This window comes from Plectrocnemia conspersa, unplaced genomic scaffold (assembly GCF_051122295.1).
Source record: "Plectrocnemia conspersa isolate PC_06_02 unplaced genomic scaffold, ASM5112229v1 ptg000007l, whole genome shotgun sequence".
NCBI classification, from domain to species: Eukaryota; Metazoa; Arthropoda; class Insecta; order Trichoptera; family Polycentropodidae; genus Plectrocnemia; species Plectrocnemia conspersa.
Genome location: NW_028277171.1, coordinates 7,361,266 through 7,379,616, shown reverse-complemented (window position 1 = coordinate 7,379,616; position 18,351 = coordinate 7,361,266). Strand labels below are relative to the sequence as shown.

The 18,351-nt window shown below is 30.1% G+C and overlaps 1 protein-coding gene across 8 annotated transcripts in view; it reads left to right on the top strand.

Annotated features, from left to right (window-relative positions):
* Samuel (SAM-motif ubiquitously expressed punctatedly localized protein) overlaps positions 1–18,351 on the top strand; it is a 230,096-nt gene that overhangs the window by 208,879 nt on the left and 2,866 nt on the right. The gene's annotated exons all lie outside the window — the stretch shown is intronic.

The following is an 18,351-nucleotide window of genomic DNA, read 5'->3' as shown; positions in this document are numbered from 1 at the left end:
AAAAATTGGAAAAAATATTTACGAATGTCATCACTTATGAAGTACCTGTCTCAATCAATTCCTATTTTGTTTAACTTATGTTGTTCTCATAATTGCGGCAATCGAAATATTATTTGTACATGAACATACGAGTTATTGTAAAAATATTTAAATTGCATAGTAAAACGATTAACTTAAAATAATCTTAAATTATGCTAAAATAATATAATTAAACATAAAATTTTTTTTTTTTTTTCTGTGTAAACTATTAGTGTAACTAGTATTTTCAGTGTTGTATCATTTAAAAAAAATATTTTTAAGGTAAAATAGCATGTTTCAAAAATTTTCAATTTGCAAAAAAAAATATTAAACACGTTGTTGAATACGTTGGCAGTTTATTAGAAATATAATACATTTTGTTACTTGTGCAAATAAATAAAAATATAATATCAAGTAGAACACTCACATTTATTTATAAAATATATAGATTATTAAGCAAATATTTAATACTTTCACACTACGTGGTTAAATATATCAGTGCAATTTATATGAATAAATTATCTAAGAAATTATATCGCACTACCAGATTTTTTTTAATTTTAAACTCTTATTTGAAAAAATAGCAGTTTATTGACTTCTATAAAAAATATTGTTAAATAGAACTTAAGAATATCAAAAAATACATTTGCCACGCGCCAATTTAAACTAAAACCACGAGGGCAAAAATATTGTTTTATTTTCTATAGTGGTTTTTGTGATTTCAAAGCAATAATAATACAAAAATTGTATCAACTAAAATTTTTTTTTGAATTATTTTAATTGCTCTTTCAATTAAAAAATAATGCAATTATTAAATAATATTTTTTGGACCGTAAAATATAAATTCAATTTGTCGAAATTAATTTAGGTTAACGCCTGTGCATCAATTAATTAACAAAAACTAGTTCACTCCAATCTCGTTTAGAAATTGATTTTTTAGTCTGCGTACATTATAACTGTCTATGCTGAACGATGACTAATAAGATCATTTATTGCTCTAATTAGATTTTTTATTACTAAATACCTTTGTAATCAGAACAAATATATTCTCTAATTTATTAAATAATGTCAAGTACGCAATGAAAACGGCATCCCTGGTCAGCATCCTCGTTAACATAAGAGGTCAATACTTAAACTAGAGTAGTTATTCTGTTGGTATTTTTCTCAGTCACGCAAGTCTACCTTTAGCTCGTTATTATTGTAATACCTATACATAGAGATAAAGATAACGAGAGGTCTCTCTCTCTCGCAGGCTTTGTCGATATTATTGACATAGATACGAAAAATGCGACCCCCGCGACGAATCGCGAAACTGCTGTTATTCATTACGACTGTTTTACGAGCCAAGATTGCGGGAATGTCCGATATGACAGTTAAGCGGCATATGGCGAACGGGCAATGTCACACAGAACAGTCATTTTGTCCGTAAAAGGTGTTATTATCTAGCTCCAGTTTAAATTGCAGACGACCGTTCGCCCAAACGGTTAATCCAAACGATGGACCAAACGTAAAAGTAATGCTGCACCGCTAGATGTGTATGAAATATAATAATGTTAAATGCGATCAAAAAGTTCCCCGACTACTCAATTGGAGTTAAAGAAAAATAATACATATTCTGGTCACATCATTAGTAGACCACAGAAATTGTATTCAGTATTCCGTTGGTATTATTTTTGTATATTAATCATACTTAGAAATAATGAAACTATTTTATTTTAATCGCTATGTTTTATCTTGATAAAAATGTCATAAAAATAAGATAACTCTATTATTTTGTTCTTTATATGATCTCATTATTTATATGTTGTTCAGACCTTACATCAGTTCAGATTGGCGTGTATTTTTACATACATTTGCGGGCCATACATTTGCGGGCCATACTATTAGCGGGCCATTATTAATTTGTTCATACCTTGGGAATCAATTTTCATAATCAAATAATATATTTTTTGAACGATTTGATATAATCTTAACCTAACTAAATTTTTACCACATTTACCATATTGAAACAATACGTGTACGCTTAAATAAATAACAATGGAGAGAAAACCGCAGGGAGACCTTTCGACCCTTTGGCGATTTATTATACGTATGTGCACGTAGGTATATGGAAATATTATTTTTTATACCCATGTATAAAATATTATATGTGGTGCACGGTAATTATCGTTCGTGGAATATGTGGGCAGCCGGGCGATTCGACAAAAAGGTGGTCAAGACACAAACCTGCCCGGCGGAAGCGAAACGCTCGCCGGGGTTAAATTGCCTCTCTATACCCACTACACCACACACATAATACGAGTATATATTTTATGAGGTTGAACTACGGTAACAAAAATGTTTAACGTCGCACTAAATGCGATAATGTTTATCGCGCCGTTTTTTTTCTTAACGCGAAAAGATCCGTTGTCGAGATTGCTCGGTTATGTGTCGAAGTAATAAAGCGTGAATCGTATCCAAATTAATATCGATTGTTTGAAAAAATGTAATCACACTATGAATACGCTAAATATGTTCATAGCACGATCAAAAAATATTTTTATGACTTATTGATTATTAAAAACGTTCCATAACTAAAGAAAATTACATTTATTTGTGTATACATTAAAGCAATTTTTACATTTAATTTGAAGCATTTAAAAGTATTATTTAAGCTATATATGAAATTAATAATGAAACAATGAAATCTCCTGTTTTCTATATTTGTTACCAATAAAAAATTTAATTTTTTCATAATATTCCAATTAAATTTAAAACTATTAATCAAACCCTAAAAATCTATACCATAAAACAGAAAATACACGCGTATGTCTGTTTGTTTACCTGTCATAAAAACTTATCTCAAACAGTGAACTGTAGTGACGTGACATTTGCACATGTCATTCTGACTGTCATATCAAGGGCAAATGTGCTATTTTTAACTTTTAAGTTAAAATATAAATGAACTGAACAGTCACGTGCTGATGACCAATTACGTGCTATTCTTCAATATGTGTCAATGAAACCACTAAAAATCTGAACAGCGACGTGCTGATGGCTTACTACGTGCTACTGCAATACGCAGAGACTAAAAATAGTGTATACAGTCAAGTAAGGAAATACATTTGTATTACCAGGATGAATAAAATTAATTATAATTAATGAAGAATGGGTTAAAGCTAGTACACTTTTAAATCATTCATAAAATACGTATTATTTATCTCGTGACTAACTTCATGTGTTATACACGGGCTTGGGTTTTATCACAATTTAAATTTTATTATTATATGATGTATCAATTTGTTGTTACATCAATAAACTATCAAATAGTAGGCATTTTAATCAACCTTTTAATCCTTAAATACTTTAAAGATCTAAGTTCGAATACAGTATTTCTTTTTTAAATTTCAACATAACTGCCAGATTAAAATTATTGATTATTAAATAAATAATAATTTAGAACGTTTATCACAGATTAAGGTTTCCTAGATTTCCCTAATCTCGTGGATATATATCGTGGTACATATTTAAAATAAAATTAAGCTAGGTTGTGCATAGTGATATCAATTTATTATAAGCTGTAATAATAAATATTAATATCATCAAATATTCTGTCACACAGCTTATTTAGTAGTTGTTGATTGTGTTTACTCAGCTGTAATTTAATGTAAATAATCTATGAAAATTAAGTTTATAGATTAACACAACTAAACATAAAAAATAAGAATTTTAAATTTTACTTCTTGATTTTTTCGAGAATTTTTGAGAAATTTTGATACATAAAAACCAAATACTTTAATTTTTGCAATATTTTTTTACTAATATTTTAGCATGTATATTAAATTATTTATAATAATTCAAATATATATTATAACTTAAAAAATAGGTATACACGTTATTAATTTAATATTTTTTATGCAGTATATATTATCTAAAGTGGGATAGGCCATCGTTGTTTTTTCATTAGGAAGGTTTCAGTTGAAAAAAGCTGCGTGAAAAGTCCTCATACATGTTTGCAATCTGTTCATTCCTACGCGGAGCGGTTTATTCTGTAGTAGTTCTTAGGTTACCAGAGGAAAGATAAGACCAATTAGAGTAGTTGAGAAAATCGTTCCAATTTTTTAAATATTGGCACGGACTTTTTATGCAGCGGTTGTAAAGCATTTGTAATGAAAACATTCGTAAAAAATATTTTCAAATAAAAAAGTGTCAAAGAAAATTCTCAATTTGCCAATTTTGTCGAGAAATTTTCGAGGAGAAATATTAAGCCCAAATTATGTAGCTATTAAAATGCACGATAAATACTGATTTTCGATTTTAGTCTGATATTTCACTACTTACTAAGTAGTTGTTGATTTTCTTTACCCTGTCACAGTGAAAGATTTTCGAGTATAAAAAACATATTTAAAAATGTGTTTTTTAGAAGCTACATATGCATGAGTAGATGAAAGATTTGCAATGAGGGAAACTTCGCATAAATGAGCAAAGCTTCTAAAGGTGACCAAAATTTGAGGTTACTTTTAATTAGGAAAAGAGGAAAACTGAAAATATTCGTATGTTAGTAAATTTTGCTTCAGTTTTAGCTTACTCACAAAAGCTTCGTACAAGCTTATGTGAGTAAGTGCCTATAGTTTAAGGTGAACTTTAGGAGAGGGTAGGTCGAGGGTATGCCAAGAGGAGTGATGAACGGCGGACAGGGCGTTGGTGCGCGCCGGTGGGCGGCGGCCGGACGGTAGCTCCGGGCCAACCAATTAAACCTCACCGCCGGAATGCGGCCAGGTTGTGGCGGTCAGAAGTCACCAACTATCGGTCATTTTAGATAAAAATATAACTATATTCAGTTTGCCAAATTGATCCATAACACATTTTTTCCTATCAATGAGCTGATATATTTAGTAGATTATTCAGAGAAGATCTACATTTAACATTACTAGTCAATCGATATCTTACAGTGATTTGATCTTTGCCAGCACTAAGTATTTAGAAAAACTATAAATTTATTTTTGTACAATAATAATCATACTATAAATTGTTATGTTTCACTGGGTCGATCTATTTTGGATGTTCTAACTTTCATAATTTTAAATATTGCTTCTGTTTGTCAATGGTTTACCATTAAAAACTATTGACTGTTGATTTAATTGATATTGCTATGAATAGTTTTTATTGCATTCACAGGATACTGGTATGTCAAATTTTATTTTTTCCGAGAAAACGGTGTGTTATTTGTATATCAGTATTTGAATCATTAAATTATAATTTTCATCGTTTCAAGACTTTCAATAGAATGTTTTATCTGTATTATATTATAAAATACCAATCTCATATTTTATAGCTCAATGTGCAATTTCCCGTAATAGCTATACAAAAATATGATAGATCATGTACGTATAACACGTTATTGGAAAATTTTCAATTTACCACCATATTTATGTCATTCTTCCGACTTCCTCGATTGCCTCTTAAGCCAATTTCCAAGAACGCTCATCTCGGCTTATACAGTATGCATTAGCCAATGCGCGACGGACACGTTCGAGTTTTATTGCCCGCGATTGAGGTCCCCTGGCGCACCTTTGATGTACGACCTTAGATGACTTATAGCGCTCCGGAATGGTAACCGCTAAACTCGGAATGATGACGGTAATCTGGGGACCGTGCTCGGTACTTCTTGGGTACCTCTTGATTGGCGGCGCTGCCCGCAACCGAGCGTTTATCGAAACGTCGATTTATTACCGGACAACGCCGACGCAGGATTCAGGCATTCAGGGATATATCCCTACCGTCAATGATCGATGCCGATCATGACCGTTACGATTTATGGGATCAATCAGGGGTACCTCTGTTTTTTTAAAAGCCCGAGATCCTCCAGCAAGATGTGCGTCTGCGAATCATATATATATATAATATTCAAAATGTATTTTAAGCCATCTTTTTTTATTAATTCTTACCTATATAGTAGTTAAGATAATATTTTCCAAACCTTCAGGTCAAGGGCTTTTTTGTTATGGTTATAACGATTGCGAAATGACTTCCGTGGGTGCGTCCATATGCTGCAGGTGTCTTTGTGGGTTTGATTTGGATTCCAGACGTCAAACTGGACTAGTGGGTGTGAAGAGAGAAGCGGCGGCTTCTGCGATATTCGATGGCTTTTAATTATAGGCTTAAGAGCTCTTAAAAATAAGATGCATTGATATCCGAAGTAGATGTTCAAGTGTGATGAGGCATTCACGATTTTCTTCATCGATCGCTCAATTTGAATCAATTGGATGCTTATAAAAAAATTAGCGACTAATATATGATATTCATATTTAATTTATTTTAATAAAAAATATATTTTAAACCAGATTCTAAATACATAAAAATATTTTTTAAATGATAATAATATTACAATAAGGAACAATAGTTATTTTCTTGAAAAAAAACTAGTGTATTATTTTTATAGTGAAGTCTCTAATTATAAATATATAGTACATATAATAATAAAAATATACTATACTTTATCACATATTATAATATATTGCGTTATAAATAAAATTATATAATGAATTCAACAGATAATATTTTATTATACCGGATACTAGCACAGCATAAACAACAGCTTTGTTTTTAAAACAACATTTCATAGATGATAATGATTATAAGATTAATGTGAATACCATGAATGTTTGCATATATTAATTGTGTAACTCATTCCGAATTTTACTTAATTTGTAATGTAGATGTGTAATTTTTTAATTAAACTAACAATTCCGAGCTACCAATAACATCTACATTTAACTGGAGGTCAGTTTTTCATTCAGTGAGTTCAAAGCGAACCGTAAAGTGCACATTTTAATGTCCGTATAAACACAGAAATTTGTTCAAATCCAATTTAAATGCGAACAGAGTGCCATTACATAAATCTTTTTAGATCTAGATTACCTTTCGGAGCGTGGACGGCTCTCGGCGCCCATAGCCGCCTTGTTGTATCGCTATTGATTTTTTCCTAGCGTTAATACTGAGAATTACATCATTTTCTCATCTAAATATCAAAGATGGACAATTTTTCATTCGAGAAGGTATTTTTTCTTGCCTATACCCGTGATAAATCTTGTCGAAATCGATGAATGAATCTCGCTCTCAGCGTCGATTTCTCGCTCAATGGACCAGCGCGGCGTAAAAGCTCTTTCCCGTCGACGCTTCTCAAACGTTTCACCACACCGTAGTGAATTACGACAGCGACACTTCCATGAATGAATCCCCTTTTGTTTCGGTGTTGTTATTTTTTATACCTCGCTCGCTCTCTGGATTATGAATGAATCTAGTTGATGGTTAATTGCCGTTGCGTGCCGCCGACGGTTTAATGCTCAGCCGCAAACCACTCTAATATCTACTTTGTAGTAATAAATTATAAGTTTTTTACGCGTGCGTATCGTTGAAATTCTTATAAAATTAAAACACAAGATAAAAAATGTTGGATACATATTTTCAACCCATTACGACTTACTCTGGTTTGGCTGTTACGAAAATATTATAAAAAAAAGCGTTTGAGTCAAACCTTTCTCAATGAATTTTCTGATAAAACTATAAGAAAAATTAAGATACTTATTTCTGCAGAAAAAATCGTGCCTTATATAAATTTATTTTAATAATCTGTATTTTTTTATGTATGTAGTATATATAATAGTTTGATTTTAAGCCAAATTAATTTAAAATGCACAGTAACGTGTTTTGTTGTGATTATCTTTTTCTACATATTTATTATTTATTTTCGGTCCATATTGAAAAAAATACATTTTTATGAATCTAGATTTTTAACCTATTACGGCCGCGCCTCCTCTCCTTCCTAATCCCATATTTCACATTTTTTCACCACACGTTAAACTATTATTTTAATGCGTTTTTTATTACATTACCATAGATTATATTCGTTGTCAATAAATCTCTTCATGGATGCCTCGCGTGATTTATTCGCACACAAGTTTCGCCAACAAATTGTTTTATCCACCGGGTCACCGGACGTGAACACACGGCCGGCCTATTTGACGTTAGATTGTTTATAGTCCTCCACTTTTGCGCTCGGCTTACCTTACAATTGTGATTTATTGATTTCTTATGCAAAATATATATATCCAGCCCAGTTGACATTGGCTTCGCATTATAATTAATTACGATCGAAATATCTCATACGCGGGCAGCAAACGCAAAATGACCCTAGCTAGATATATTGTCTAAACAACCTTGTCCACCTGGCCATAATAACATAAGGTGCTGTATTTTATCTATAGTATATATTAAACAATAAATATATTATAAATGTAGTAAACATGAATAGCAGATTTTATAATAGAAAATATGCTCTTAATTATCATTAGATCATCTTTTAAATAATCAATCTGCTATCTACTTTAAGATTAAAAGTCGTGAACTGACTTAATAGTGGAGCTCTAAAATGCCATACTAAATAATAAAAGTTATTATTTTAAATATGTTACCATGCCTTTTACAAGAATATTGAGATACGGTAAATATTTGAAATGTTTCGCTAATAAGCTGTTTTTCCTTAAAGAAAATGTCGAGGCTTAATTTTCGTGCGTTGTCTAAAATGCGATGCTTTGATAATAAATTGTTTACAAAAACTAAATTTTTTAAGTCTAAATATTATTAAATAATTTGATTATTAAACAGGCATTGTATTTAGAGATACTAGTTTAATTTGTGTACTTTATTTATGTAGAGTACGCTCGGAATAAGGATGCCGGCTTGTTATAGTGTGCGTGTACATGTATTTGAGTGTACTTCGTTGTCTCGCTTTCTCTTTTAAGGACAGTCGCTGATTCGTCAACGCTGGTATTCGTCATTAAAGTGCAGTGTGGCACAGAAGTTCGATCTTCTCTAGTGATTTATTTTAAATAATTTTGTGTTGATATTGGTTTAACCCAGATATGCCCACTGTCCCATGGGTAGGTCACTATACTCGTGCCACTGTTTTTTATTTATAAATGAAATTTTAAGAGAACAAAATTTTTTGGGCATATCTGGGTTAATTGATATCAAGGCTTCAAATATACACTGTAAGTTATTCGTTCTCTTACCCGTGGATTAAAATATTTTAATTATTTTTCCATTAATCCGTACGTTGTTGGTTTTTTACACTATTCTCTGTAGGGCTTAAAAAAGTTATTATTCTTATCGTTGCGCCAATGATAATTTTTTAATTTATTCAATGGATTCTAATGATTTAATAGAGTCGTCGAGCCATTAAACAATCTGCGAATAATTTCTTTCCCCATTTTATATCTTTTTGCTTTTGACGAATGGCTAAAGACTTCATTATTTTTTTGACTAGTGAAATATTTTGAATTTTGCAAAAATTTAAATAATGACATCAATGTCTGGTTTCTTCGATTATATAATATATTTTTAATTGTCCGTTGAAATTTCCGACTTAGCTCAGATGTATGTATGTTAAATAAACATATATTTTCTTTTAAAATAAAAAAATTAAATATTCTGAGCGAAATTGTTTTGAGCCGCACAGTTCACGCACACAATAACAAACCGGAATCCGTATCCCGAGCGTACTCTAAAAACATTTTCTTTAGATTGCCTCATTTATTTATTAAAATTATGCTGCATTGTTAGCTTAGGATGTTAAACATAAAATGTTTCATATATATAAAAAAGGAAAAATCATAGAAAATAAAATCAGATAAAAATGAGACCGGATCTTCATAGTATTAGATTATTCCAATAAATTCGGTAGGATCATTTTAGCTAGAGAAACGTTCACTTAAAAAACGCTTCGATAAAATTATGGAAAATATCACGAAAACCTTCTCTGAAGGTTTTTAATTTAAATGTAGTACTTGTTGATTAAAAATAATTGGACCCTGTTCAAGAATGGTGAAAACTAAAGTGTCACAAGAACAGATCGTTCCTAAAATGCGTTTTTCATAAGGAAGACTTTTTGCAGATGTCGTTTAGGTGTAGATAGGGCATCCAAATACCCGGTTATCATGTATTTTTCCATCAATTTTACCTGGTACCTGGTTCGGTTCCGGGTATTTTTTATATTACATTACATGCATAAGGCATAAAATATTTGTTTTAATTCTAAAGTAAAATAAATTAAAAACGTATTTATTTATTGCTGTTATTTTTTTTCTAATAAGTCATATTTCAAAAATATCAATGCATCTAGTGTTTCATATTTCATAGAACTTCGAATTTTTGATGAAAAATTGTTAGCAACCAAAAAGTAGATTTAAAATATAGCAAGCAATTACAAAACTTTTCTAGAATTGGACTTACCAGTAGATTCCGGAAATTTAAAATGTTTTGGTAAATCCTATAAATCCATTTATTTTGCTTTGTTAGCATTCGTAACTGAAATAATGGTATTTTTTATTTCTTGTATTAATAAAGCCATGGAGTCCGAAGTTTTTTACCCATAACCTTTTCTGGATTATTTTCCATTGATTCAATCGTTATCTTGTGGATATAATCATTTTATAATACTAATTGCATATGATTTAACAATATAGCTGTATAGAAGCAAAAATTGTTTCATGTTTTGGTGTCCATATTTTTTTTAATGAATTATTTCCAATAAATCAATATCAATATCGTAATCTTTTTATAATATAAATTTGCTAATCGTAAAAACACATGAAAGGGATCACCATTCCCAATATATAGTGTTGACAACAAAAATGTATCTCCACTATGAATCAAAAAATTGCCGATCATTGTAAACTTTCGCGGATAAAATTTTAAATTAAAATTTTAATCCATTTAATTGTACATGCAGAATTTGCTCTATTCATATTTGCAAATATGAAGAAAAAATAAAAACTAAAATAAATATTAATTACATAATCAAATCAAATCATAATAAAATAATTTTTAATCAAATCCTAGCTGTTCTTGAACCCTTAACCCATAGTTAAATTAATCCAGCAAACAAATACTCGTATTTTAATTTTTTTCAGAATATTAAATAAGAATTCCCTATCCATTTTCGATATACCGCTCTCACTACCTGGTCTGAATGTAGCTGTCAATACAGCAGACTTTTCGAAGCACCGAATATCGTTGCTAGGAATGGTTTAGGTTTTCTGAAATAAAAGAATATTGCATCTTGAAAAATTGTGTGATATTTCATCAAATCAAATATTATATTGAAATTCAAATGATCAGGTACCCGGTTCTGGTTCTATCTAGGTCGAAAGCTCTAGATGTAGAAAACTTTTAATTGCGCTTAAAAGTGATTCCGAGATTTCCGTAAGAATATTCTGATGGGAAATGAGATTGGAAAAATCACATAATATGTCATTTTCTGACACCAAAAGGCAGACGGTTGATGGAAGCACGTCTCCTTAGATAATCTTAATCACTCTGTAGAGAGAAAGAGTCCGCAACAGATCAAGTATATCTGAACAATTTCAAATCAGGCATACAAAAAAAAACAGCGAGAAGAGCAGAAGAAGCAAATCGGACCCTAGAGGAATTCCCAAAGGAATGAAATATTATTTTGATAACCGAACGCCCTAGTTTGAGAATTGCGATTGCCTAAATAATTCGAGAATTAATAAAATAGATCTGATCAACCTAAGTAAGATCTTTTTTATATATAAAATCAATGCCTTTTTTTTAAATTGATACATACGACGTCTACTTGTATTCTCGCATCAGGAGAATTCGAAAATATTTTGCTGAAAGACAGAACCACTATTTTACATATTTTCTTGGTCTGTTTCACTTAAATGCTATATATATTATACTTATTTACGTCTATTTCTAATGCATATATTGCGGTCTCAAAATCAAGTTCATAATCACAGAATCATTATACAAGAGTTCAAAACTATTCTATTAGTGTATTGTTTTTCAGCTTTTCAGTATTATTTCTGAATTTTGAATTTTTTTTATACAATTGCTTAACAGTGAACATCTTGTTATAAAGCAATAAAATTTTACAGTGGATACAATTTTACTCTAAAGTTTGCCGCATACCGTGCGTCGATGTCTTTTCGGCGCTCCTTTAGAAAATCTTTTATCCTAATTGACTTTCACATAACGTAACAACGTTAACGTTCAATATACGCGCTAATGCAAATTATCATTTAAATGAAATCACAAATAGCTCGAAGGTGACGCGTTTCAACGACAAGTTAACGACTTTAGGCGTGTACGTAATAATATTCGAACGGCCTTGCTCGGTCGCCTTTACATTATTCACTATTGAGACGTGTAAATTGTAATAATGTAACGTAACTGACGTATTCGATTGCGGTAATTAATTTTGCGCGTGCCGAGAGTTAACGCGCAACAAAAAACACTAAACAAAAATACTTTACGATGACATACCGTCGTTATTGCTGCACTTCATAAAAAACCGTTTTATAAATTGATATTTTTTGTAAGCTGGATTTATTTTCCTACCGAGCTGGTGACCGTGAGAAGTTAAAAAATCAACAATGTCCGAACTGTGTCCGATTAAGTTCAAGTCTTCTTTTTATTCAGCTCAATTAATCAGTTTTTTGGATCACTTTTTATTATTTGCATTTTTTATATAACATTTAATTCGCTTTAGTGTTTGAACCATTACTAAATCATTTTAAATACAATGGTTAAGTGACACCTGTATCAACCGCAATTTTCGATTAATGTTACGATATTTTTTAAATGTGAATGTTATCAATTATTACGATCAAGCTTTGATGTTTGTTCTTTAATAGTGAGTTTCTTAATAGTAAATAATATTTCAGCAATATTAAATCGTTATTTATGTACTTGCTTAATATACACAATGAGTACAGCGGCAGAAATATTTTACTTAATTATAACATTGCCAATATTGTCATAATAAATTTTAGTAATAACGAATTATATTAAACGTTCTTTATGTACATATTAAATAATAAACAATATTTTAGCAAGCTATTTAAAAATTGACTAAAGATTGTAAATCGTATCATTGTCCAATGTGCTACAACAGGATAAATTCAAGTATGTAACATAGTTAATAAGATTTAAATCTGTAAATCAGTGACGTCTATTTTATTAATTATAAACTATTATTACAACTTATAATCAATATATGTCACTTGGTACAACCTTGATTAAATTTATATTAATAATTCATCACAATATTCATTTGTGAGATAAGAAAAATATAGGAAAACTTAATCTATAAATTATTTTTTCTACAGATAAAAACTATTGTAGATATATATAAAAAAAATACATAAATATTTGCAGGGTATTTTTTCTAATAACCAATCATCGATTATTTACAAAATATGTAATATTATTATTTAGTAATGATTTTTTTTTAATAGAATATTATTTTTTGCAAAATTTACTGCTTTTCAATATTTTTATCAATAAAAATTAAAATTAATGCAATAAAATTATTGATTTTAATATTCTATGAAACGAAATATATTCTCAACTTGTAGATAAGTTAAAAATATTATATTTTGTATAATGGATATTTAAATAAATTATTGATTTATTAATTAAATGTTGTGAAGCAGTTTTATATATAATCTTTTTCGTGAAGTGCAGTGTATTTTACTAAAAAAAATATTTTTTTTTTCAATAAAATACGAGATATTATATGTAAAAACTATAAAATAAATCATGTTTTATTTTTAAAATAATCAATATAATATTTTTTGTGCCTATTTTATAAAGAAATTTGAGTAGTTATATTTTAACAAAGTTCATCTTTAAACCATACGTGTATTAACATATTTAATTTACTTACATCACTTGGTTTAGTCAAACAAATATCAAGAAAACTATTTTTATAGTAATACTTTTTGCTTATAATACTACGTTTAATATACTTTCTTATAATACTACGTTACCTGATAGATGATAGATACTTTTAAAATATTTCCACTCATCTTCGACCACCAAAGTCCAGAGCCACTTCAGTCTCCATCATCCTCTATCCTCGGATAGATCATTATTTCGTGATGAGATTTTTATCATTCGTACACTCCGGATTGTAACGATCGACCCTTTCCTCGATATCTATATACACCGTACCATAAGAAGCACTTACCAATAATTACAAAAAGCATTTCGCCGGTGAGTAGCAGTAGTAGAGCCAAGTAGCCGCCGGTGCTATCGAACACGTCCAAAGGCGTAGCTCCCTGGTCACGGCATATCAGACCTGTTATTACCGGCCGGAGGCTGCGATGGACCCCAACTATGAAATAATTACTCAGCTCTCAAAAAATAGAGCCTTAATGGCCGCTCCGTGTAATCTCGATCCGGTGGATTGACCTTTGCCATCCCAGGCAACGCCGGCAAGAACGGCGATTTGGTGCTTCTTTTTTTGGTGAATGCCCAAACCGGCTACTTCATAAGTTGCCGTATTATGTGGTGTCTGTTTACATATTAAATATATTGAAAAATATGCGCTGCTAATTGAATTTGATGCTGAGATTATAAATTAATTTATTTTAACTTTATATGATATAATATAATAAGTTTTATTGATAAGGACAATCTACAATTACAGTAATATTTATTAGAAAGCATATGTATCAAACCGATTTAAGTGAACTTTCTCGTAGATTGGTTTAGTTGAATGGATATTCTTGTGGGTTAAATTAGCAATTTGTTTTAAATTTGTTTAACGATACTTTTTTATTGAAAAAATAGTTAAGATAATTGGGTATAATAAATGTCAATTTATTAATGTAGAATAAGTGCTTATTATTATTTTGATAAACACCTAACTTTTGCTGCTTTTTAGTTAAAAAACTGCAATTGCAGTATTCAAGTAACAATTTATTTTATTTAGTCTACTAGCAGTTTGTTTTGAATATGTTTTATCTACTTAACTTGTTTATTTCATATTAGCTTATAAAATTTTAATAATATTGTTTTATTTCTATAAGAATTACAAATTTTATTACACCAGCGAATATATTAGCTGAAAAGCTGCTTTAAAAGTTTTTAGGAGCGCATTTTTTACTGCCAATTTATTAAGGTTTGTGCAAATAAATGGTTAATGGATCTTTAAGTTACTTTCAAATAAATTAATAAATTTTATTAAACGTAAATAATACGGGAAAATTAAATATATATTATATATTAAAATAAACGTTACCATTTAAATAAAAAAAATGGTTATTGTCATATTAGAGAATATCGGTATAAATTAAATACTTTTAAGATGCTTTAATAATTATTAAAATAAAAAAAAAACAAAAAGTTAAAATAAATTTTGCGTATTCCAAAGAGAAATATCTCACTGTTTGTGACAAAAATGTTATCATGTGTATTTTATTTTATTCTATGCCTAAGATTTTCATTATTAAATTAAATTAAATTTAAAAAGTAATTACAGCAATTTATATAAAACTGCAATAAAATTGCTATATGTATTGAAATTTTTTTTTAAAACTAGTCTAAGCAAATTTATTTCGACACCAGGACATTATTTTACATGTAAGTGGAATTATGTGTATTTTATTTTTTTATTAATAAATTAAATTAAATTTATTATACCAAGATATATATTGTATTAAATATAAATAGTTACATCAGCATAAAATCGTAAAAATTTAGTTTTTTGGCATTTTATTTTACAAATCAATTTGAATTGCAATTTATGATTGATTGCGATAGAAAATTAAATATAGTATATATTAAACTCATTGAAGTTTGTCGATTACAAAATCTTGTTTATAATTACAGTGATAATTCAATCGACTTTACGTGCTAGTTAAAAACTAATTACAGCATTAGATTTGTGATAAGATTTTATATAGGAAATTTCACTTTTAAAACTAAATTTAGATACATGTATTATGAACTTTAAAAATGCAATAAAAATATTTTTGAGATAAATAAAATCTATTAATTTTGCAAGGAGACTAAAAAGTTGAAGCTATAATTTTGCTGTATTGTATATAAATATAGAATTTCATTCATGGATATATTTTAGTTAGGTTACTTTAAATGCGCCTCTTATAAAAAATGTTATGATTTTATTTCTTAACATTTTATATAATATAATATTTTATGGTTCTGATTTTTTAATAAAATTAAAAAAATGACGATTATTTATGTCTGGTTCTGGTACATTATATAGTAATTTTTGCAAGTTCACGTTCTTTGGTCAGATCGGCGAGAGACTTGCTTGCGCAAGATGGACCCGATCGTCATTTGTGGTACGTGATCAACATTTAACTTGACAGACGACTTTGGCCTGATCTGGAACATATTAGCAGAACAGGTTGGCCGGCGTGCTGAGGTGGCAGGGGACAGGTGGCAAGGGGCAGGGGGCTGGTGACCTGAGGCTAGGGCCATATGAGGTCACAAACCGAGGTCTCGCCTCTCCTCTACTTTTACACACCATTTATTATATAAACACTCATGTACAAGGAAAGAGAGCATAAACTAGCGACTAAATTGTCTTAAGCTTCTATAATAATTTATACCGGTTTTATTTGCAAAAAAAGTGTATCAAACTTGTCCTTATTTGTGTCTCAATAAACTTGAATATAAAGCATTCGGCCTTCGACCGTCAACCTTAGGTCTCAACTTACTGCCGCCTGTCTTCCTTTTTGCTGCCTGGTCTTTTTATCTAAAAAAATATGGCTTTCGTGGCCTCCGATGGCAATTAATTTGTAAGTCGTGCCACCAATTCCTCCCTGACTGGTAGAAACACACGTGTCGGCACCGTGTACTCTAATTAAAAAACACGAGCGATCATGGCAATCAAAAAACCCTAAAAGAAAACACGTACCGAGCCGTGCCATGGGTCATGTGTAATAGTTCCATCATGGTAGATCAAATAATAATGATACGTTAGCGGATCGATGAAATTTTAAGGTAGACGAAATATGAAATGATTATTGTTTAATGGAGAAAGCTGTTCTTAGGGTGCCAACAATTGTAGCAGTAAATGTATTATTCATTATTATTGTCCATAATCAAGTTTTTAAGAAAATATTTTTTGAGAAATGCGCTTTACTTTATATTTAATAAATCTTAAGCTCAACTTAAAATTCTTCTATTACTACACAGCCGAGTCGTTGGTTTTACTCATAAGAATATCAAAATATTCGAAATTAAAATGTTACAAAATAACTTGAGAACTTCTGATGTGGGCAATTCTCAACCGCTGCCGCTACTCTTCGTACATACTATGATTAATGTTAACTATCAGATGACAATTTGAACGCGGCCTCAGACGCTCGGAAGGTACAATATAAAGTGTTTGGCTTCGCTTCTCTAGCCCTCCGATGCGGGTTCACGATTGTAATGATTTAAAGGATTTGATCGTTCTTGGTTAATTGCGTTGTTTCACGATTCTCAGATATATAACTTATGGCCGCGCGAGATACGGGAGGGAAAACATAAAGAATCGAGAGCTTTTGTTCCATCGTCATATTTCTCCTCGGCTACCGGACTAGTTTTCGAAATCTCCGTCGAAGATCTCTTTCTAAGAGAGTCGCTCGAAATGATGGCGTTGAGAATATCTAGGGATTAATTTATTTCGAAAAGGAAATTGCTCATCCCTATATACGATAAAAATTCCAAACGTAAATGAAAAATCCAAGAGCGCATAAATGAATGTGTAAGAAAAGTTGACTGCATGTAAACGTCAAACGCCCGTATTAAAAATTGCTAATTAAATTATATTTTTAAACGAGCATATATATTTATTTATATGTAGGAATGTTTAATTTATTGATACTATACAATATTTCTATTATAATCTGTTTTTGCTAAAAATATTTAGAGTTGCATTTTGATAATTAAATATATTACAGCGGAATACATTTTCACTGGTAGTGAAAATTTTATTTACAGGTGAAATTATATGCTGCTTTTCGTTTAAAAAATAGTTGTAGGGCAACACGATACAAAATGTTCCGAACGTACGTGCTCTAGAACATACGCAAAAGCAATAAATACAGTTTCACTGACATTGACCAGTGAAATTATAAAGCAATTTTTGATACATTTTAACTGGCCTAGTTAGTGCAACTATATTTATACTAGTGAAAATATTACTTATACTTTCACTGTACATTTGTTATTTATACTTAAATCTAACCCAAACGAATTTACTGACTCTAACCTAGCCTAAATTAACTTAATTCGTTTAGGTTAGGTTTGTGTTTGAATAGAAAATGAACGTTTTTAAATTGTTTTAGAGCAGGATTTATTTTCAAATTGTGATAAGGCGTCGAGGATGCTCAGCTTGCTTATGCGGAGCGCGTGTCACTTCAATAATTTATTGAAAATTCGCGCTCTGTACAATACGCTAGTTCTTAACGTCCTCGATATTGGTTTTATTGTCTGGAATCCAAGTAATGCGAAGTTAAAGAGACT